Source organism: Leptonychotes weddellii, chromosome 8 (genome assembly GCF_054177405.1).
Source record: "Leptonychotes weddellii isolate Sample4059 chromosome 8, ASM5417740v2, whole genome shotgun sequence".
Taxonomy (NCBI): Eukaryota; Metazoa; Chordata; class Mammalia; order Carnivora; family Phocidae; genus Leptonychotes; species Leptonychotes weddellii.
The window spans coordinates 4,434,375-4,457,585 of record NC_138376.1 but is presented as its reverse complement, the minus strand read 5'-3'; the positions used below and the strand labels follow the sequence as shown (position 1 = coordinate 4,457,585).

Genomic DNA, 23,211 nt, shown 5'->3' with positions numbered 1-23,211 from the left:
TGATCTTGGATCTCATGACCTTGTTAAACCCAATTTTTAGTTCTAGATTTTTGGGGGTAGATTTCACAGGATTTTCTACATAGATGATCTTGTCATTTGGGATTAATGGTAGTTTAACTTCTTCCTTTTCAATCTGGATGATTTTTATTTCTTTTTTCTTATCTTATTACACTGGCTTAAACTCCAGTAAAATGATGAGTTATAGTGAAAGCAGATGCCATTTCTTTGTTCAGATTTTAGGGGAAAAGCACTCAATACTTAACATTAAATATGTGAGCTGTACATTTTTTGTAGCTGTCTATTATCATGTTGAAGAAGTTTCCTTCTGGTGCTACTTTCCTGAAAGTTGTGTTTTTTGTTTGTTTGTTTGTTTGTTTGTTTTAAACCAGGAATGGATTTGGGTTTTGCCAAATTATTTTTTCTGCATCTATTGAAATTGTATGTATATGTCTTTATCAGTTAATACGGTGAATGACATTGATTTTTCATGTTAAACCAGACTGGTATTCTGGGATAAACTCCACTTAGTTATGATGCATTATCTTTAAAATATACTTATATATCTCTATCTATCTATCTATCTATACACACACATGGTTGGATTTGATTTACTAAAATGTTAAAAACTTGTTGCATCTGTGTTCATGGGGGATACTGGTCTATAGTTATCTTTTCCTGTAATGCATTTGATTTTGGATTCAGTATAATGCTATTATCACAGAATGAGTTGGAAAGTATTTATTTCTCCCTTCAGTTTTGAAAGAACTGGCCTATAAAGCCATTAGATATGGAATTTTCTTTGTGGGAAGATTTTAAATTACAAATTAAATTTCTTAACTGATACAGTGCTCTACAGACTGTGTCCTCTTGTGTGACCTTTAGTAGTTTGTGTCTTTTAAGGAATTTGTTCATTTCATCTAGTTCTCAAACTTACAGGCATAAAGTTTATAATATTTTTATTAGGTGTTCCAGTGATCAATTTATTACCTCTCAGCTCAAAATCAACTCTTCTTTACCTGCTCTGTGAGAATGGAGCTTTAAACTTTTCTCCTTTGCAGCAAGCGTGATAATAAGCTTTGTCAAAAGAAGTCACTGGGGGACACTATACAGGAGTGAATTTTCTTCCTGGTTCCTCTTGGGAGTCAATGCTCTGTGTATATTTTCACATTTTTGCAGTGAGGGCTTTTGAGCAAAGAACTCTGGCACCCGAGTTAAAGGATGATTGAATAGAACTATAAAGATAGAGATATCCAGGGAGAGATAGTGATTTATCTCCCCAGAGCCATTTTGTTTACATTTGTTTATATTCCAGGTGGCTATATAGAGGGGAGAGTTGGGGATCTCCAGAGAGGATTTGTTTATATTCTGGAGCAAAGGTCTCTCTAAAGGGGAGGATGGCTGGTGTGCCAGCAGCTCTGTATATGCTTTGAGTTTCATAATTTTAGAGTTCCTCTCCTGTGGTGCAAGGCTCATTTTTACACACAGGGTACATGTGTTGTACTACATCATCCTGAATTTTCATTTGGAACAATTTCCACATGTGGAAATAGAGCATGTGATGCTCCACCAAGTCGCCGTATGGAAGAATTGAATCATGAGGAAGGGACACCCACTGCTTCGGATATAAAATGTCTATTCCCCGAACAAGAGATCTCACACGCTCACATGCACACCCCTACATATTTCTGTATACATACACCTACACACACACACAGACCTCTGTGGCAGGCTGGTAACATTTCAACTCTTTCACAATTGCAGACTCTACAGTTCCAGTCTGTGCTGTTGTCCCTTTCCCCTGCTACACGGTTGTCAGCATCTCACGGCCCCAGTAACACACATGGAGGACTCAGTTCCTCAGAAAGCTCACTGCCCTGGCCACTGCCCTCACTGTGGTCCTGCTGACGTGGATGCCATGTTCTCCAGGTGTCACTCAGGCCTTTTGGTCAACTGGGTTCCAACACTCCAACCTCCTCTACACAACATCCCACCAACCTCTTCCCATTTGTATCCCATAGGGTCATTCTCCACAGTCCTCCTGACAAGACACTGCATATCTCTTGCTGCACAGCACCCCCTCAGTGAGTGTGACCCCCAACATTTTGACTCCTTTTGTATAAGTGCTGCACGCCAACCGATTGCGCCACTGGAGCTCCATTCTTGACTCCTTTATTTATTTAATATTTTTTTATTATGTTAAATTAGCCAACATGTAATACATCCTGAATTTCTGATGTAGTGTTCAACGATTCATTAGTTGCATATAACACCCAGTGTTCATCACCACACGTGCCCTCCTTAATACCCATCATCCCATCCCCCCATCCCCCTCCCTTCTTCAACCCTCAGTTTGTTTCCCGGAGTCCAGAGTCTCTCATGGTTTGTCTCCATCTCTGATTTCTTCCCATTCAGTTTTTCCTCCCTTCCCCTGTGGTCCTCCATGCTATTCCTTATGTTCCACATATGAGTGAAACCATATGATAATTGTCTTTCTCTGCTTGACTTATTTCGCTTAGCATAATCCCCTCCAGCTCCATCCACGTCGAGGCAAATGGTGGGTATTCATCCCTTCTGATGGCTGAGTAATATCCTGTTGTATATATGAACCACATCTTCTTTATCCATTCATCTGTTGAAGGGCATCTTGGCTCCTTCCACAGGTTGGCTGTTGTGGACATTGCTGCTATGAACATTGGGGTGTATGTGGCCCTTCTTTTCACTACATCTGTATCTTTGAGGTAAATACCTAGTAGTGCAATTGCTGGGTTGTAGGGTAGCTGCATTTTTAACGTCTTGAGAAACTTCCATACCATTTTCCAGAGTGGCTGTACCAGCTTGCATTCCCACCAACAGTGTAATAGCATTCCCCTTTTCATTGTTGACTCCTTTTGTCCTCTCATTCACCAGCATTGTTTCACCTGCAACTGGGGGAGGTTGGTCATTCATTCATTCATTCATTCACTCATTCATTCCTACTGCTTAACACCCATGGACCATCTCTGGTTTAGGCAATCCAGCTAACATCTCTGCCATGCTGTGTGTGGTAAGACCAACTTTTCCAATATGGTCTTCATTCAGCCTTGAGGAGGGCACCACTTCCAAGTTTGTTCCTTCTTAAATATTCTCCCTCAAACTTACATTTTTAAAAAATTTTCCTTACAACTTTATCATTGTCCTCATTAGTTAATTATTCTTTTTTCAGAGTTATGCCAACTTTATTTATGAAAGACTCTTAGATTAGTCATACCATGCTATGCATTCATATAGAATACAGGGACCCTGCAGGGCTACCAGGAAAAGAGCTCACAACACTCAATCATCAATTTTTCTTTCTATCAAAACTTCTCTGTTCAAGCGACTGTGTGTTTTCTGTACCCTGATTAGATGTGGACTGATACATTGCTTATAAAAACAAATTTGTGGGTACCTGGGTGACTCAGTTGGTTAAGCATCTGCCTTTGGCTCAGATCATGATCCCAGAGATATGGGATCCAGCCCCTCATTGGGCTCCCTGCTCAGCGGGGAGTCTGCTTCTCCCTCTGCTCCTCCCCTCACTCATGCTTGCATGCTCTCTCTCTCTCTGAAATAAATAAATAAAATCTTTAAAAAAAACCAAATTTGTAACTGACATACAATAAAGTGAGTATATTTCAAGTATATAATTTAATACATTTTGACATATGCATATATATGCTCCTAATATACAATCAACATAATAAATATTAGCCCCAAACATTTCTTAATGTCAAATGATATTTTTAGGGATCACAGAAAGAGAAGCTGAGCCAGGGATATGTTTAGTTTGGATTCATTGGTATTTGTTTATGTGATTCATAGTTGCTTTCAAGTATCATCAAATCAGTGCTGATCATCTTGCTTTAGGAATGACTTCTGGGATTACTTCTGCTGCCTACTGTTGTCACTTGCTTCTCCATGGGAAATATCAAAGCCATGGGAACATATGCTATGGCATTGAGCATGGACCTGTGTGGCCATTGGAGGAAAAATACGGTTTACAATATATAAATCTATAGACCCAGGATGTTGTCTGTACAAAATTGTTCTAAATTCTATGCTCATGTGTACAAAGACCTGACAGAAGTTTTCCCAAGTTATCAACAAAACTTTAAGTTACTGATAATGCAAAAATAAAAAAAGTAAATTACCGATAATGCATCAAAAAGCAAAAAGAGTCATTTCTAAAATATTAATAAGAAGAAAATAAAATGGGGGCGCCTGGGTGGCTCAGTCGTAAAGCATCTACCTTCAGCTCAGGTCATGATCCCAAGGTCCTGGGATCAAGCCCCACATCGGGCTCCCTGCTCCACGGGAAGCCTGCTTCTCCCTCTCCCACTACCCCCTGCCTGTGTTCCCTCCCTCGCTGTCTCTCTCTCTCTGTCAAATAAATAAAAATTAAAAAAAAAATGTTATAAACCATGTTCAAGTAGAGACTAAATTAGCTCTCTAGCATCTTTACAAAAGAGAGAATCAAAGAAGTTGAGGCCAGAAAATGTAGGCAAATCTTATCGCAGTGTTGGTCTGACAGGTTATTTGTAAAAATGTGTTTTCCTAGAGTTTGTAATGTTTGTGGTATTTGTCAGCTTTTACATTCTGAAATCTGTGGCAGTTGATTTTTTTCATTCCAAATATTTATGTTTATGCCTAATTTTGTATCCACAATCTTGTATTTTTCTCTTAAAGTGGGACCCCCTAGAATGTATAAGCTTCGAGTCCCACATGAACTGGATCTGTCCCTGCCTCGAACATTGTTTTACTTGAACATGTCCTAGCAAGTGAATTACCCAGTGTATGATAATTGTTTATGATATTAGGGACTACGTAGGGATTTTGAATATAAATACTGACGATGATGATGGTCCCAGGGTTGGCCATGGTGAATATGATAGCGGTGACAGTAATGAGTGGCTGTTTCTTTCATTCACAGATCAAGCTAAATCCATTACCACCCTTTGTAGATTTTTCTGACATATCAAAGATTGCTTCTTGTTTGCTCAAAATTGCACCTACTGCAATTTAAACTTACTTCACTTTGATCTATCTTCATTGCACAATGAGAACCTCTGGTCAGCATTTACTGTATATTTCTTGATGTGGTTGAGGTCTATGATAACTATATTTTATCAACCCAAAATCAGAGCACGGAGCTTTTCCCTGGTTTATACATTTAGGGCATTATACCATGTGGTATTTCAAGCTTTATGAAAGTGTCTGGTTAACTTATATTTGCTTATATGCTTCAAAAATTGCCCTTATTATAGAAAGTGTGTGAGAATTGAGTATATATTTTGAGTACATACTTCACACACATATAAAAGTACATGAAAATTGTAGTGGAAAATTGGGGACAATGTTATTTAGAGTAGTATTTGTCTAGTCTTCAGTAATTATGTTTTCAGGTGTGTTTTTTCATTTAAGGGTTAGCATTGAAGTACATAGCTTCAGACATATTTTAGGCTCAAGACAAAGATTAGAAATTCTCTTGTATATTATGCCTTGAGAATTATTCAGCACAGCTAAGTCAATTCCTAACTGTGCTTTCATCATATTTTATTTATGGCAATGTATTGTTTTTAGATGTCTATAATTTGCTTTTATTCTTCCCGTGTATCTTCCTAGTTTGAATAGATTCCTTCTTTTCTCTCCTTTGTCAGTTTTTTCAATCAGATTGCTCAATGCCAAGACAAAGAGCTCTTTGATCATGGGCTAGAAAAAAGGGTTAAAGGATGGTTTAGAACCAATTCAAGAAAGAATGATCCTGTTCCCACTTGGAGGAGGACAGAGGAGCTGAAACCGATGGGGCTGTGGAGCTTGGAGAGGAAATTGTGAGTACTTGCTCTTGATTGAGTATCATTATCCTCCTGTTGTCTAGGAAGATGATTGTTATAATTAGCGACAAATGTCATGGGCAACTATAATTTACCTTTCTCTGTAACAACTGATAGTTTACCTTTCTCAGTGCCTCCTTCTACCTAGCCACCATGTCACTCTCCTTTCCCCACCCCCTATAACAATAAAATATAGAATAAAATATATTTGTCTTATGGCATTATATATCGATGTACACTTATTATAGCAATAATGTGACTGAATTTTTTAGAAGTCACTGAGTGGCCACTCACCCAAATTTTAGGCTCTTGTATAGTTAAAATTCCTACAAGGAATTATTTATTTATCTGAGAGAGAGAGACAGTGAAGGGGATAGGGGGAGGCAGAGGCAGAGGGAGAAGCAGACTCCCTGCTGAGCAGGAAGCCCTCTGCGACCTCGATCCCAGGACACTGGGATCATGACCTAAGCTGAAGGCAGATGCTCAACTGACTGAACCACCAAGGCGCCCCTCATTAATTTTATTTCTGAGTGCAGGAGAAAGGGATGTAATTTATGGTGTTGCACAGTGCCTTTTAAATAGAATTTTAATATCCTTTGGATTTTATTTGTAGTGTATTTTTTTCAATTTCATTTTGAATTTATTATGGTAATCCAGTAGAATAGTATGTAACTCTTGAGCGAAATTTTAAAAACAGAGTGCAAAGCATAATAGTTTAAAAAGTATCATATAATTGTGAAGAAAATTGAACTAGCATGTACCTGTGCTATGTATTTACTATCTGAGAGTCATAGTCATTGAATTGCCTTTAAATAAAAGTAGCTCAAGGGCTCTTTCAAAATGTTGTCACTATCGGTACTTCATACTATATCTAGGTGAATAAGTCCCAGTGCATATTTTTAAATAACACAGATTGTTATATTTCGAATAGTCATGAAATGAAAAGTCAGGGAATAAATAAATAGCTGATAAATCTAGGGCAAAGATAAAGGCGCCCCAAACTGAGGAGGGATGTGAATCATGTCTTACGATGGTCTGTTTTCATCTGAGTGTAGCTTCTGCCCCAGCATTTTGCACTAGTCCCCCATTACCTGCAGATTTGCTTTCTGCAATTTCAGTATCTGGTGGTCAACCATGATCTGGAAGCAGATGAGCCTCCCCCTGACTTACCGTCAGAAGGTCAATAGCACCATATTCTAGGTCATGGTGCCTACGCCATTCACCTAACTTCATCTCCTCATGTAGGCATTTTATCATCTCACATCATCCTAAGGAAAGAGTGCAGTACAATATGATACTTAGAGAGAGAGATATCACATTCACTTAACTTTTATTACAGCATAATGTTATCACTGTTCTATTTTATTAGTTACCACTGTTACTTGCCCTAATTTATAAATGAAACTTGATCATAGGTATGTATGTAGAGGAGAAAGAGTGTCTGTAGGGTTGGGTACTCTCTGCAGTTTCAGGCATCCACTGGGGGTCTTGGAACATATGGGAGAATGGGGACTACCGTACTTGCTTTACTACCACAGTTCTAGGATGAATAGTCAACAACTTACATCTACGTGTCTCCTTCATATCCTTATGATCTAAATTCATTCTGTATATTTTCACTGAGACTGTTCTGGAATATTATTAATATATTGTTTTAACCGTATACAGTGGCCTTTGCTCAGTGTCCATTCTCCATAGCATCTCTGTAGATTTCAACATTTTTGACCATTCCCTGCTTCTCAAAACAGTCGGCTCTTGTGACATTGATTCTGGGTTGTCTTCTCTCCCCTGGACTGCTCCTTGTCTCGCTATTCTTTTTCCCACTTTTCTAAATGTGCATGTTCTGTTACTCCTATTTCCAGAACATCTGCTCTTTTCCTCCTTCCTTGGGGAGTATCTATCTTCTAGGCCTCAACTATCCTTTCTCTGTGGACAAAGCTAAGACAACGAACATCTTTTCCATCTCTGTAGTTGTTTTCTTGAATCTCCTGGAGTCCAGGGAAATGAGAGAGAACTAAAAAGATTAAGGATGTTTTTGTGAGTTTGGAAGACTATCTAGTTGTAGATTTGGAACTACAGAAATAATTGGAACAATGGAGATTCAGTTGGTAGAAACCAAACCAAAGCTGGAGTTTTTCATTTTTTCTCTCATTTGAAAGAAGATTCTTTTCAATATACATTTTTATCTTTCATTCTTAATTTTGGAGTTGGTTCTGAGATTGCTGCATAGCTTTTCACTAAAGGTCAATAAAACATGTACTATATCCAACTATTTTGAAGTAACTAGTTCAGGTACTAGGCAGAGGTACATAGTTTTTCAGGTGACAGAAAAATTCATTTACTATTTATACTGAAATTTATATTAGTGGCACTGGAACAAATCCTTTATTTCCTCACCTTACTGATTTTGCTCATATTGATTACAGTAAAATATAATAATACTTTTCATTTATAAAGTGCTTTTAAGCTGTATACTGAGAGTGCCTGGATCTCAGGTCACGCTCAAGGTGTATCTTTATATGTCAGTTGCTAAGTTCGCTTTCTGAGGCCTGACGAATGTATTTGTATAGGTTCATTTTCCTGATTATTGGAACCACAAAGACCAAATACAGTCTATATGTTCCAATTATATAGGGTTGCCCAATAAAGTCTTGTTTTTTTTTTTTTTTTTTTGCCATATTGTTCTTGTACCAGGGTAGGATTTATTTATTTAATTATTTTTAAAGATTTTTATTTTTAAGTAGTCTCTACACCCAAGGTGGGGCTTGAACTCATAACCCTGAGACCAAGACTCACACACTCTACTGACTGAGCCAGCAGGTGCCCCAAGGATTTAGAACAAAGAAACAAACAACAGGAAAAACAAAACTTTAGTGTGAGCATTGGAAACTAGGCCCCAGTTTGGATTTTCATGTCCTGAGTGAAATGTGACTGTAAGACAATGAAATTGTTCTTTACATGTGATTGCGGAATTAGTCTCATAATCTTAAACTCCCACCCTGACTATTCTTGTCACCATAAAAAATGCAAAAGAATACTCTTGGCTGCTTAAAGCTTGGTTTTACTAATGAAGAAAATATTTCTGTGCCACCTCTTCACCATTGGAAGGCATCATGTACAAAAGCTCTGCAGTTGCTTCTTAGAAGTTACAGCATATTTGTTTTAACAGGTTAATCTTCTCCCTCAATTTCATTTTGTTCACATTTGCTTCCTTTTGCTCCCCTATTTCCACCTTTTCCATGTTGTTTGGGTAATGATTGTCCAGCAATATGTCCGGACTCTGGATAATTCAATAGGTTCAAACAACATGGCGTTGATTTTTTTTTTTTTTTAAGATTTTATTTATTTATTTGACAGAGAGAGACACAGCGAGAGAGGGAACACAAGCAGGGGGAGTGGGAGAGGGAGAAGCGGGCTTCCCGGCGAGCAGGGAGCCCGATGCGGGGCTCGATCCCAGGACCCTGGGATCATGACCTGAGCCGAAAGCAGATGCTCAACGACTGAGCCACCCAGGTGCCCCTAACATAGCATTCATTAAAGAAAACTGTTGAATCCACATGTGCCTGCCACTCTGTCTCTTAGGTTTGTGGGCCTTTGGTTGTTTATTTTGCCCTTTTATTTTTTTTAAAGACTTTGTTTATTTGAGAGAAAGAGAGAGAGTGAGTGAATGGGGGAGGGGCTGAGGGAGAGGGACAGAGAGAATCTTAAGCAGACTCCACACTGAGTGTGGAGCCCCATGTGAGGCTCAATCTCACGACCCTGAGATCATGACCTGAACTGAAATCAAGAGTTGGATGCTTAACTGACTGAGCCTCCTGGGCACCCCTATTTTGCTTTTTGAATTTGGAGAAGAGTTCCACAAAAAAGATTTTCTTCTTTCTTTTTTTAAGAAGATTTTATTTATTTATTTGACAGAGAGAGACACAGCGAGAGAGGGGACACAAGCAGGGGGAGTGGGAGAGGGAGAAGCAGGCTTCCCGCCGAGCAGGGAGCCCGATGCGGGGCTTGATTCCAGGACTCTGGGATCATGACCCGAGCTGAAGGCAGACGCTTAATGACTGAGCCACCCAGGTGCCCCGATTTTCTTAAGTCATTTTCTGAAGTGGAAATATCTACATATGGCCTTCAACATGTATGGAAACTGTATTTGATAGTGAAGAAAAACTTTGGATGGAAGTTAAAAATATCTTAAAGTGATATTGAAGGTACTATCTAACTAGACAAAATCATTAATGTTATCAACTATTTGCTATAAAAGCATTAAAAATACAAAATTGATGTTATAGTAAACACTTTGGAAAAATTGCTATACTAGAAATTTTGAGATGGAAGTTTAAGGAAGTTATTTGAATATTTTTATTTGACCTGTTCCTATTAAATACTTATAGTCCAAGTGTGAATAAATTAGAGAACTGAGTTACCAAATATTGGAAGACTTAAAAAATATCACCATATTCATATCCCTGTTAAATTCATTCTATGTTCTAATGGCTGCCAAAACATACAGTAATATTATGATAAATCTATTGAGGGTAATTTTGGGATATAGTAGTTGGAGAAAATGATTTCTGTATGACAGACAAAAAAATTAAGAAATTAAGAGTAAATAAAATGATTAGAATGCTTAGTTATGTTCTATGTGTACGAAAATTTAGACTTTCTCTGATAGAGTTTTAGGTAAAACAACAATAAACAATCCATACACATACCAAAAAAGCCAACACATTAAGGGAAATCAATTTAATTTTATTTTTAAAATTTATGGGTATTTGGGAGTTATGCTGTCTTCAGTTCTATTTCAAAGTAATATAAATGTAAATCCACAATATATTTATTTTCTTGCCCTCCAGATCTTCCACTGATTAGATTATTAGTTATCTGATTAAAAAAGTACACCAGATTTTGTGGAGTTTTTTTTAAGTTTTATTAAGTAATCTCTATACCCAATATGGGGCTTGAACTCTTGACCCCGAGATCAAGAGTGGCATGCTTCTCCAGCTGAGCCAGCCAGGCGCCCCTTGTTGTTGTTGTTTTTTCTTAAATAAAGCAGACTACTTAATCCCATATTGTATATAGAGAAAACAGGCAAGCGAAGTCTATTCCACTATTGTAGATTTAAAGCAGACTTAAAACACACCAAGAAAATATAGCAAAACATCACTCAAAGTAAATTAAATTAAAAACAATTTAAACTTTAAATGATAAACAATGACAAAAATATTATATGCATATTATAAAAACCTACACACTTGCTATAAATAGACCAAAAAGTCGGCAGTAAACTTTTTAACAATTAACTGAAAAATTGTAACCTGGACAATTCCATAGTTCACCAAGTTTATGTTTAAAAATAGACCAGTTGTTCAAGAGGTACAATTGTTTTGTGTACTAATCCCAGAAAGGAATTTTTTTGCCAGGTTCCTCATTAAGAGAATAATATAAAGAACTGTGTCCTCTGTGAGATTCCTACAGAAGAGTTTAGGGGGTCTGTTTTGAAAAATTATATATTAAATATTTAAGAATTAATATAATATATTTACATTAATATATTGTATGTGGATTTATATATGAGTACAGAAATTGAACATTAATATTAAATATTAAACTGCATATTATGTTTTCATAGAGTATTACAACAAAGCAGAGAATAGAGAGGTACCTTATTTTCTTCGGAAGTTCACAGTATAAGTACCGTGAGCCGACAATGCCTTGAATACACATCTGGCCACATCATTTTTTTTTTTTTAAAGATTTTATTTACTTATTTGAGAGAGAGAATGCACAAGCATGAGCAGGGGAGAGACAGAGGGAGAAGCAGACTCCCCGCTGAATGGGGAGCCCGATGGCAGGGCTCATGACCTGAGCTGAAGGCAGATGCTTAACTGACTGAGCCACCTGGGTGCCCCTGGCCACATCATTTCTTGCCAAGCAGAGGGGCTCAGGTGTACCCACTCTAAAACAAAAGTCATCATTTTTTGAAAACTATCCATGTCATACAACTGGCTTATAATTTTAAAAATAGTTTATTTTTAAGTAATCTCTACACCCAACATGGGGCTCAAATTCAAAACCCCGAGATCAAGAGTTGCATGCTCTACTGAGTGAGCCAGCCAGGCACCCCTTATAATTTTTGATCATATGCAGTACATGAACTTATTTAGTTCTCTAGGTATATATTTTGCAATCAATTCTCCTCTACTGTACAGAGAATGACCTGCTATTCAAGATGAACCATTTTGGAGGTGCTTTCCTGAGACTTAAAAGAAAAAAATGCCAAAAGACATGCATAATTGATTTGCCTGTGTGTATAATTTTCAGGTTCATTTGTTTCAACCATGTACCTCCTGCTGGTGAACTTTGGGGAGCTGTTGGTCCCTTCGTCTGTATTTTCAAAATTGTATCCTGAGCAGCTTCTTGACTTTTCCCTTAGGGACTGAGAGGATCTCTATTCACTGTATGTGCTGTTGGGCTGACACCTCAACTTTCCTACAAGAATGATAGTCCATCCCAATTTAGACCTATTGTTCCAAGCTGAGGCACAACGCAGGATACCAGCATTCCAGGTAACTCTAAGGGAATGCTACCTTAAGGTCCCTGCTGCTCCAGTTCTGTGGAAAGCTCACTTGAACAAAAAATATTTATTTATTTTATTTTATTATTATTTTTTAATTAACATATAATGTATTGTTTGTTTCAGGGGTACAAGTCTTTGATTCATCAGTCTTACACAATTCACAGCGCTCACCAGAGCACATACCCTCCCCAATTTCATCACCCAGCCACCCCATCTCTCCCACCCCTCTCTGCTCCAGCAACCCTCAGTTTGTTTCCTGAGATTAAGAGTCTCTTATGGTTTGTCTCCCTCTCTGGTTTCATCTTGTTTCATTTTTCCCTCCCTTCCCCTATAATCCTCTGCCTTGTTTCTCAAATTCCTCATATCAGTGAGATCATATGATACTTGTCTTTCTCTGATTGACTTATTTCGCTTAGCGTAATACCCTCTAGTTCCATCCACGTCGTTACAAATGGCAAGATTTCCATTTTTTGTTGGCTGCATAATATTCCATTGTATATATATACCAATCTTCTTTATCCATTTATCTGTTGATGGACATCTAGGTTTTTTCCACAGTTTGGCTATTGTGGACATTGCTGCTATAAACATTGGGGTGCATGTGCCCCTTCGGATCCCTACATTTGTATCTTTGGATAAATACCCAGTAGTGCAATTGCTGGGTCATAGTGTAGCTCTATTTCAACTTTTTGAAGAACCTCCGTACTGTTTTCCAGAGTGACTGCATCAGCTTGCATTCTCATTAACAAAGGATATTTATAAACATGTGAGTACCTGCACACATACACTCACATGTAGACATACCCCACTGGAAGCATATGTGGTCCAGCCAGAAGTGCGTTAATTGATCGCTTACTGCTGTTGGCCCCTCAAATCATTGTTTTGATTGAATTGCCTCTTTAGTACAATGCCCCAGCCTACAGTGAGTAATTTTATATGAAACAGTCTAAGGATGCTGTTGGATTTCTTTCATTGCTCAGTGTCCTCTTTATGAGGACCCACGGGAGGACATTCTCTTAGATTTGAAAGTAGTGCCTGCCCTGGGCCACACTGCCCATCCGTGCTATGAAGAATGCACCTGATATAGCTACATGTGAATCCCAGACTTCCTGGCTCTGTCCCCCAAGGCCCTCCTAGCACTGGATGCTGGAAAAGGTAGGGTCAATATGTGATCTAGCAAGGGTCCAGGGGGTCCTGCTCTGCAGGCAGCTTGTGTAGTCACTTCAGTCCTGGCCTCAGGGAATTTCTTCTGTTGTCATTTTCCCTTGGTGCCATTTTTTTTATCCTCTTTGTTTTTATCTTTTCTTAGTATTTCATATGGATTGTTAAAGCTACCTTAAAAAATTGATGGAAGTGAGCATGAGAATTTGAGGACAGTGAAAGCTTTGACCTTTCCCTATTGCATGCCCTTCCAGTCTAGGGCTCCCCATGTTCTTTTTTTTAAAGATGTTATTTATTTATTTGATAGAGAAAGAGAGAGAAAACATGAGCAGGGGGAGGGGCAGAGGGAGAAGCAGGCTCCCCACTGAGCAGGGAGCCTGATGCAGGACTCAATCCCAGGACCCTGGGACCATGACCTGAGCCCAAGGCAGACGCTTAACCGACTGAGCCACCCAGGTGCACTCTTACTGTGTTCTTTAAGCCACCCCCAAAAGCAGACCATGCTCAAGACTTGCTCACCTTCCCCTTTTTCTATACTGAGAAAATGATATTTTACCACCTTCCCCAGAGAGGACACGAAACCTGGTTGCTGTTGCTTCTGTCTCTGCACATCACTTGTGCTGTGCTCTTTATGCATAGAAATTTTAATATAAAATTTAAGGTTTCTTGGAAGTGTTAGATTCTGTGGGCTTAATGTTTTTGATGACTCATATTGTCACTCAGTTTCTTGGGCGATTTAGAAAAAAATCTGAACTCCTCTCTGAAATGAACACACTCACTTAATAAAAAAATGAGATGTTTACATAATTATTTTGATAGGAGTTGACAGTAAAGCAGAAATTCTGAGAAATGCGGGTACTAAATATCGTCAGTAAACTCAATTCTCCTTTGTCTGAAAATCTTACTTAAATGGCATAGCAGAGATTCATTGTATCCTGGGAGTAGCTTTAGCATTCATAGTTTTGAGTAACTAGGATGAATATAGGAGAGTCATTTTTATTAGCTTATCATTCATTCCCTCATCCATTTTTTCCTGTAGTTAATTAGTATAACTACTTTGTTCTCACTATTATTCTAGGTACTGGAGATACAGTGATGACAAATCAAAATCCCTGTGCTTGTGGAACTTATATTCTACTTTCAGGAGGAGATACTCAATGAATGAATTAATAAGCAATGAGATAATTTTAGATGGTTGTAGATACGGGGAAGAAAAGAAATGGTTATGTGTCATGATGACTTTGGTTAGAGGGATCAGGGCAGGCCAATGAGCTTTGCTATAAGACCCAAATAGGAAAAGGAACCAGCCATGGAAAGAACCCTCCAAGCAAAGAGAGCAACTCGTGCCAAGGATCTGAGACAGCAACAAGTTTGTGTCCTTGGAGTCCGGAGAGAAGTCCAGGGGCTTGAGTGCAAAGATGTCAGAAGAGGTAGATTGGAGGATGATAGCAGGCAGAGGGCAGATCGCTTGATGTCTTTAGCTGTGCATATGTATCTGTTTGAACCTTGAGAAAGTGATCTAACATGTCTTGGCCTCAGTTTCTCTTTCTCTCAAATGAAGAGGACAGAAGCTAGCTTATAGGCTTGTTTATGAGTATTTTGTGTGTCAGTTGCTGTTAAGTGCTTGGAAGAATGTCTGGCCCTCAGTAAAAACTATATGTATTCTCTGTTATTAGTATGTATATATGCACAGTACAGTTTTCCTCTAGCAAATCATTTCAATTTATTGCCCTTATAGGCTTTCAGAGCTAGCAAAGGTCTTGGCAATCACATCCAATCTTGACGTATTACAGACGAGGCTTTAGCTCAGAGAGGTCAAATGGCCTACACAAGTTCCCAAAAGTAGTAAGTAAATGTTTAGACTAGAATTTTAGTTTCTTGAGTCTCAAGCCAAGAGCTTTCTACTGTTGGATGGTGTTGGCCTGTAGTTAACCTAATGGCTTGGAATTACTTTCCTTAATATTTACCTTCTAAGATTATATTTAGAATAGCATTATTGAACCTTAATGCTTTTGTAAAGATGGAGATGGTTACCATATTGGTAGTAAATTTACTGGCTAATAATTAAGTTGATAGTTGAAAGTAATTAGAATTGAGATTATCCTAACAGATTAACCACAGGTTCAAATATCCCCTTAGTAGCTTTAGCATTTATACTTTTTTAATAAGATGGATATAGGAAAATCATTTTATTGTATGATTCATTCATTCCCTCAACAACTCCTCCATGTCTTGTACTATTCTAAGTACTGGAGATATAGTGGTAAATCATTTGAAGGCCCTGCCCCTCATGGAATTTACACTCTTGTCAGGGGAAGCAGATAATAAACCCTTGAATAAATTGACAACTAAGTAAAAGAAGGTAATTTTAGGGCAATCCCAAAGATACTTTAAAATAGGGAACTCAGGTGGTCAGTGATTTGATTGTCATCATGATGGATAAGGAGGTTATTGCTAAAATTGGAAGAGCTAATCACACTTTAAATGATTTACTCACTTAAACAATTTATTTTTCAAACCTCAGTTCTCTGGCCTCACTACCTACTGATAAACAAAGGATCAGGTTTCATAAATTCAAATGCAGTCACACACATGGATGGTATTCATTGAATGATAGGGTTTAAGTTAATAGATGGCATAAAGACTTTGCTAATGCATCACTATCTAGGACTAAGATTATTTTACCCAAGATGTATGATTTGGTGGCTTGGAGAAATTTTAAATTTTAACTTGTCTCTTTCTACAGACTTCATAGGTTTTCCTAGACCTATCAAAATTGGTTCCTGGGATAATCTTTTTGGTTTTTTTTCCTTTGCCTCTTTATAGGAAATCTCTTAATCTCTTACCTGGGAAAGTTTTGTTCCAAAAGTTCATTTGTAAGCCATTTTGAACTCCTTTGCCATAAAAGCAGTGTTTAACACGGTAGTTAAGTTCAAATGCTGGTTCAAAGAAGTTTCTTTGTTCTCAAAGCTGAAAGGTTGCACTTAATGGTGTTCCCCTGAATTTTGGCCAGTTTGGTTTAGAAGGAGTAAACAGAGCAGGTGCATTTTTCTTTTTCTCTGGGCTCAACCAGATCCAGTCCATCTTGGGAAACTGGTGAAATAGCCTTTTTGCACCCTGTTGTTTTCCTTTCTGTACCCTTACCCCCTCAAGACACTCTTCTTTTTAGGCCTTCATAGTTATTTCCCTCCAGTAAAAGTTGTATCCCTTATTTCCTGTTTTTCTATCTTTTTGGAATAATACCAAAGTTGATAATTGAGTACAGAGTATGGATGTTTGAGTTTTCAGGATGCCCAACAGTATTCCACACTGTCAGAAAGATTTCTTCTAACTTTCATTCAAATACCTGTATCTAGGGGCCCATCACGTATTTCCTCAGAGTTGCCTCCTTTTGCTCCCTAACAACACCCTCTGTTCAGTCAGAGCTGAAGCTGATGGGTCCCCGCGTGTTCATGGAATATTGTGGCTTCTCACTTGGGGATGGTCAATAGGATTTGAAAATCTATAGATTTCACTCAGAGCAAGCTTAGTCCTGTAAGAAAAAAATAAAGGCTGAAAAATTATAGCAATATTATCCGATTAGTTTGGTTTCACCCTGCTGTTGGCATCTGCTTTATTCTCTCTATTGTCTTTGTGCACTTTGCTGTCACGTTAGAGAAATATAGTACATGAAATCCTGGCCTAAGCAAAAGGCAAACAGAAACAGTGAGTATGTCCCCCACCACTGTGAAGACCATAGATAGGTTGCTGCCTGCCAGAAATAGATGTAGTTTATAGTTTGTTCAACTCCATTGCTCACATTTTTTCATTTCCTGTTCTCAGATGAATAAATGGGGGGAAAAGAGAAAAAAAGGACTACCATAAAAAGTACATTTTCCCCCTCTATGTTCAATTATGGAAGGACATCTATAAACACAGGCATAAAGCCCAAAGGAAAGGAGAGATTTCCTAAATGTTGTCTGATAGTCATGTTAGCTTCCAAACAAAAATTGTTTAAAAATACATTTAGGACATATAAGCAGAAATATTGACATATGGTATGTGATATTTGGCTGAGTTTGTGGATGACATATGAGCCTGTCTGGAGGAGTTCTGATAATTGTATAAGCCACGAAGAGTCTGGTCGTCAGAAACACGGACATTTAGGTATCTATGGAAACTTAATGGTTGTGTAGAAGAATTTATTTGATAATTAATGCAAAGGAATGTAACCAACATGTTAATGAGATTTATTAGAAATAACTGAATTACTCAGTTTTTATTTTGGTAATTTCCAAAAAATGCTATTTGCTGGGCCCCTTGTAGCCATGACCTTTGTCAATATCTACAGGTGAATTCTTGTTTCCAGGCTGCTTAGGGTATGACATTTGTTCATCAAAATGTTACCTCTGAAGCATATCCCATATACACTTATAGTATGTATAAAGATAGAAGGACACATAGATTTAGGAGAAAAAGCTAGATTTGCAGCAGTATGTGCTCAAAACTGTGCTTCCTTGAAAAGTAGAGTTTTCAAGAGATAGCATGGTTTATGAGAAATTCGATTGGATTGAAATTAGAAAATTTAGTTTCTATTTCTACTTTTGTCATCTAATTTTATGAGTCTAGATAAATGACATAATCATTCTTGGATTTATTTATACAACTCTAAAATGGGAAGTTGTTGATTTTCAAGATTCCTTCATTTTCTAGATATGTGTTGAATCCCACTGGGTAATTATTGGGATATGAAACCCCTTTTTTATGTCAAGACTATTGGTTGAAATACCTATAAAATTATATAAAAAGTAAAGAAAAAGTATCTGAATAGTTTTTTTTTTTTTGGTTTTTATTTAAAGATTTGACTTAGCCACTTGCTCACCCCTCAAGTTCTGGTATTTTTTTTATTGGAAGTGAATTGAATTTACTTTTGGGGATCTGACACATTTTCAGTATTTAATCACCCCATCCATACACAATGCTATATACAATCATTTAGGAAGGACCTCTTTATGTCTTTTATTTAAAATTATATATATATTTAATTGAAGTATAATTAACATACAGTGTTATATTAGTCTCAGGTATACAATATAATGATTCAACAATCCTGTACATTGCTCAGTGCCCATCATGATAAGTGTACTCTTAATCCCCTTTATCTATTTCACCCATCCCCCCCCAGCCACCTCCCTTCTGGTAACCACCAGTTCTCTATATTTAAGAGTCTGTGGTGTTTTGTTTGTATCTTTCTTTTTCTCTGTTTCTTAAATTCTACATATGAGTGAAGTCATATGGTTTTTATCTTTCTCTGACTTACTTCACTTAGCATTGTACCCACTGTATCCATCCATGTTATTGCAAATGGCAAGATCTCATTAATTTATATGGCTAAGTAATATTCTATTACACACACACACACACACACGCGCACACACACATACCTTAATCCTTTCATCTATTGATGGACACGTGGGTTGCTGCCCTATCTTGGCTGTTGTAGAGAATGTTGCAATAAACAAAGGGGTGTATATATCTTTTCTAATTAGTGTTTTCATTTCCTTTGGATAAATATCCAATAGTAGAATTAGTAGATCATATGGTAATTCTATTTTTAAATTTTTGAAGAATTTCCACACTGTTTTCCACAGTGGCTGCACCAATTTGCATTCCCACCAACCGTACACAAGGTTGTTTTTTCTCCACATCCTTGACAACATTTTTGTCAATGACAAAATTCTTGTCATTTTGATTCTAGCCATTCTGACAGGTGTAAGGTGATGGCATTGTGGTTTTGATTTGCATTTCCCTGCTCATTAGTTGATTTTGAGCATGTGTTCATGTGTCTGTTGGCCGTCTGTATGTCTTCTTTGGAAAAATGTCTTTTAGGGTCCTCTGCCCATTTTTTAATTGGATTGTTTGGGTTTTTTTGTTATTGTTGTTTTTGAGATGTGTAAGTTCTTTATATATTTTGGATATTAACCACTTATTGGATACATCCTTTGCAAATATCTTATCCCATTCAGTAGGTTGCCTTTTTGTTTTGTTGTTGGTTTCCTTCACTGTGCAAAAGCTTTTTATTTTGGTGTGGTCCCACTGGTTTAATTTTGCTTTTGTTTCCCTTGCCTTAGGAAAAATATCTAGAAAAATGTTTCTGCAGCCAATGTCAAACAAATTACTGCCTATGTTTTTTTTAGGATTTTTATGGTTTCAGTTCTCACATTTACATTTTTAATCCATTTTGAGTTTATTTTGTGTTTGGTATAAGAAAACAGTCCAGTTTAGCATGTAGCTGTCCAGTTTTCCCAGAATCATTTGTTGAAGAGACTGATTCTTCCCCATTGTATATTCTTGCCTACTTTGTCATAGATTAATTGACCATATAAGTGTGGGTTCATTTCTCGGCTCTCTACTCTGTTCTATTGATCTATGTGTCTGTTTTTGTGCCAATACCATACTGTTTTGATTACTGCAGCTTTGGAGTATGGCTTGAAATCTGTGATTGTGATGCCTCCAGCTTTGTTCTTTCTCAAGATTGTTTTGATTACTTGGAATCTTTTGTGGTTCCATACAAATTTTAGGATTATTTGTTCTAGTTCTGTGAAAAATGGTGTTGGTATTTTGATAGGGATTGCATTAAATCTGTAGATTCCTTCGGGTAGTATGGACATTTTAACAATATTAATTCTTCCAATCTATGAGCATGCATTATCTCCCCATTTGTTTGTGTCATTTTCAATTTCTTTCATCAGTGTTTTATAGTTTTCAGAGTACAGGTCTTTTACCTCCTTGGTTAAGTTTCTTCCTAGGTATTTTATTCTTTTTGGTGTAATTGTAAATGGGAGATTTTTAAATTTCTCTTTCTAATACTTCATTATTAGTGTATAGCAGTGCAAAAGATTTCTGTATTAAATAGTTTTTTTTTTTTTTACAATTATTTTTACCTGATCTTGTGGCACCTGTGGATGTTTCTGTATTTATGATCTTAGAGTCAGGAAAGAAAACATGTCACCCTCCTACCTTAGGCACTTTAGTGATAGATCACTGAAGGACTGTCTTAATCTAGCAGCTCTGTAGGCATCGGTATCATTTTCAGGAAATAAGATGGGTGCGTTCAAATGCGGACAGTAAGGGGAACTTAATGAGCTGGTTAGAGTTTAAGGAGCTAGTTGGAAGTTGCAGTCAGAGTTGAGGTTCACCTGAAAGCAATGACAAAAGTCTTTAGGACAGGCAGAAACAAGGAAACATTGACACTTTTAGGGCTACAGGAACAAAGGGAGAGAGTGGACTTTGGAATCTGTAGAGTTTCCAGGTAGCCTTTGACTACAGCTCTGTGCTTCAGTGAAGAAATCTTTTTCTTCACTGAAAGAGATACTTCTCTCTTTCTCCACTGACTGACATCTTGCTAGTGTCTATCATTGGCCAACTCAAGAGCAGACAGAAGCCAAGGGAGCCAGAGAAATGCAGTCTGGCCAGGTCGGTCTCCAAAGATTCATAACATGATAGAAAAGAATCAAGTGTGGTCTGGAGAGGCAAAGAGAGATTATCAAGTACATTCATTATTTGATGCTGTAGAAATATTGTCTTCATCCTATAATAAGTAGTTGTATGTATTTTTAATAGACATTTAGAATGACTATGGCAAGATTAACTTTAATGGAAAAGCCAATTTATGATTTGACACAGACTTGGATATTTGTCACCATACTGCTGTAGTGATAATCTTACTAGGACCCAAACTGACTGTATCACTGACTTATGCACACTCTTTCAAGAGATAGGGACTGCATGCAACCAGACCTCTGAGGGGACCAGAAATAGTTCAAGATCTGTTTTTATACATTGTTAGGTCCATTTTGCTGATTTATGTGTGTGAGAGTGAGGAATTTTAAATCTAAATTTATGAATGATAGTGATCTGTTGTTTCCTTTTACTTATTTGTTTATTTATTTGAGACAGAGATAGTGAGAGAGAGCATGAGTGGGGAGGAGGGGACAAGGAGAGGGAGAAGTAGGATCCCTCGCAGGATCATGACCTGAGCCAAAGACAGATGCTTAACCAACTGAGCCACCCAGGCGCTCCTGTTTCCTTTTGTTTGTTTGTTTCTTTTGTACTGTCTTTGTTTTTGGTATAGGGCAATTATTTGGGAAGATTTTTTCTTTTCTATTTTCTTAAAGAGGTGGTATAAAATTGATCTTCTTTGTTTGTTCCTTTAAAACCATCTGAGCTGGGATGCCTGGGTGGCTCAATGAGTTAAGCATCTGCCATCAGCTCAGGTCATGATCCCCAGGGTCCTAGGATAGAGTCCCACATCTGGCTCCTTGCTCAGAAGGGGGCTGCTTCCCCCTCTGCCTGCTGCTCCCCCCTGCTTGTGTTTGTTCTCACTCTCTCTCTGACAAATAAATGAATAAAATCTTTTAAAAAACCCCATCTGAACTGAAGATTTCTTTCTCAGGGGCTTTTATATAACAATTTCAGTATCATTAAACATTATATGACTATTCAGATGATCTAATTCTTGGTTGAGTTGTGGTAATTTGTGAGTTTTAAGAAACTGATCATTTCTTCTGTGTTGTCAACTCCATGATTATAAAATTATTTGTAGTATTCTCTTTTATAAGTAACTGTAGGATCTGTAGTGATATCTCTTCTGTTTTGTTCCAATATTGGTGATTTGTGACCTTTTTTTTCAATCTTGCTAGAAATTTATCTATTTTATTGATTTTTTTTTCAAGGAACCACCTTTTTGTTTCATTGATTTTTTATCCTATTGTTTTACTGTTTTTGATTTCAATGCTTTCTACTGTTATTTTTATTATTTCCTTCCTTTTGCTTGTGTGTTAGATTTACTTTACTCTTCTTTTCCTAGTTTAAGGCAGATATTTCCTTCTTTTTCCTTTTTTTAAAGATTTTTTATTTTTATTTTTAACTAATCTCTACACCCAATACATGGCTTGAACTCACAACCACAAAATCAAGAGTTGGATCTCTACCGACTGAGCCAGCCAGGCACCCCTCCTTATTTCTAATGTAAACATTAGTGCTATAAATTTCCCTCTCATCACTGCTTTAGCTACATTTCATATATTTTGATATGTTGTGCTTTCATTTTTATTAAGTTCTATTTTTAAAATTTTATTAAAATTTCCTTTTTGACTTATGGATCATTTAGAAATGTGTTGTTTAATTCACACATGTTTAGAGATTTTCTTTTTGTCTTTATTTTTTTGGTTTTTGTTTTTTGGGTTTTTTTTTTTGCATTTTAGTTAGTGAACACAATCTATTATTTCAATACTTTTAAATTTGTTGAGCTTTGTTTTATGACTCATGATATGGTCTATCTTTTTTTTTTTCTTTTCTTTTCTTTTTTTTTTTTGTAGTTTTTAATTTTATTATGTTATGTTAGTCACCATACAATACATCATTAGTTTTTGATGTAGTGATCCACGATCCATTGTTTTCATATAACACCCAGTGCTCCATGCAGTACGTGCCCTCCTTAATACCCATCACCGGGCTAACCAATCCCCCCTCCCCCCTCCCCTCTAAAACCCTGTTTGTTTCTCAGGTCCATAGTCTCTCATGGTTCATCTCTCCCTCCAATTCCCCCCACCCATTTTTCCCTTCCTTCTCCTAATGTCCTCCATGTTA

General features: G+C 37.3%; 1 long non-coding RNA gene across 2 annotated transcripts in view; it reads left to right on the top strand.

The window, feature by feature from the left end:
- Window positions 1-5,493: 5,493 nt before the first annotated feature.
- Window positions 5,494-23,211, top strand: part of LOC115943232 (uncharacterized) — an 85,952-nt gene continuing 68,234 nt past the window's right edge. For both annotated transcript variants that reach the window (XR_004077837.2, XR_004077836.2), the window contains exon 1: window positions 5,494-5,843. This is a non-coding gene — a long non-coding RNA (uncharacterized LOC115943232). The remainder of the gene's footprint in view (window positions 5,844-23,211) is intronic.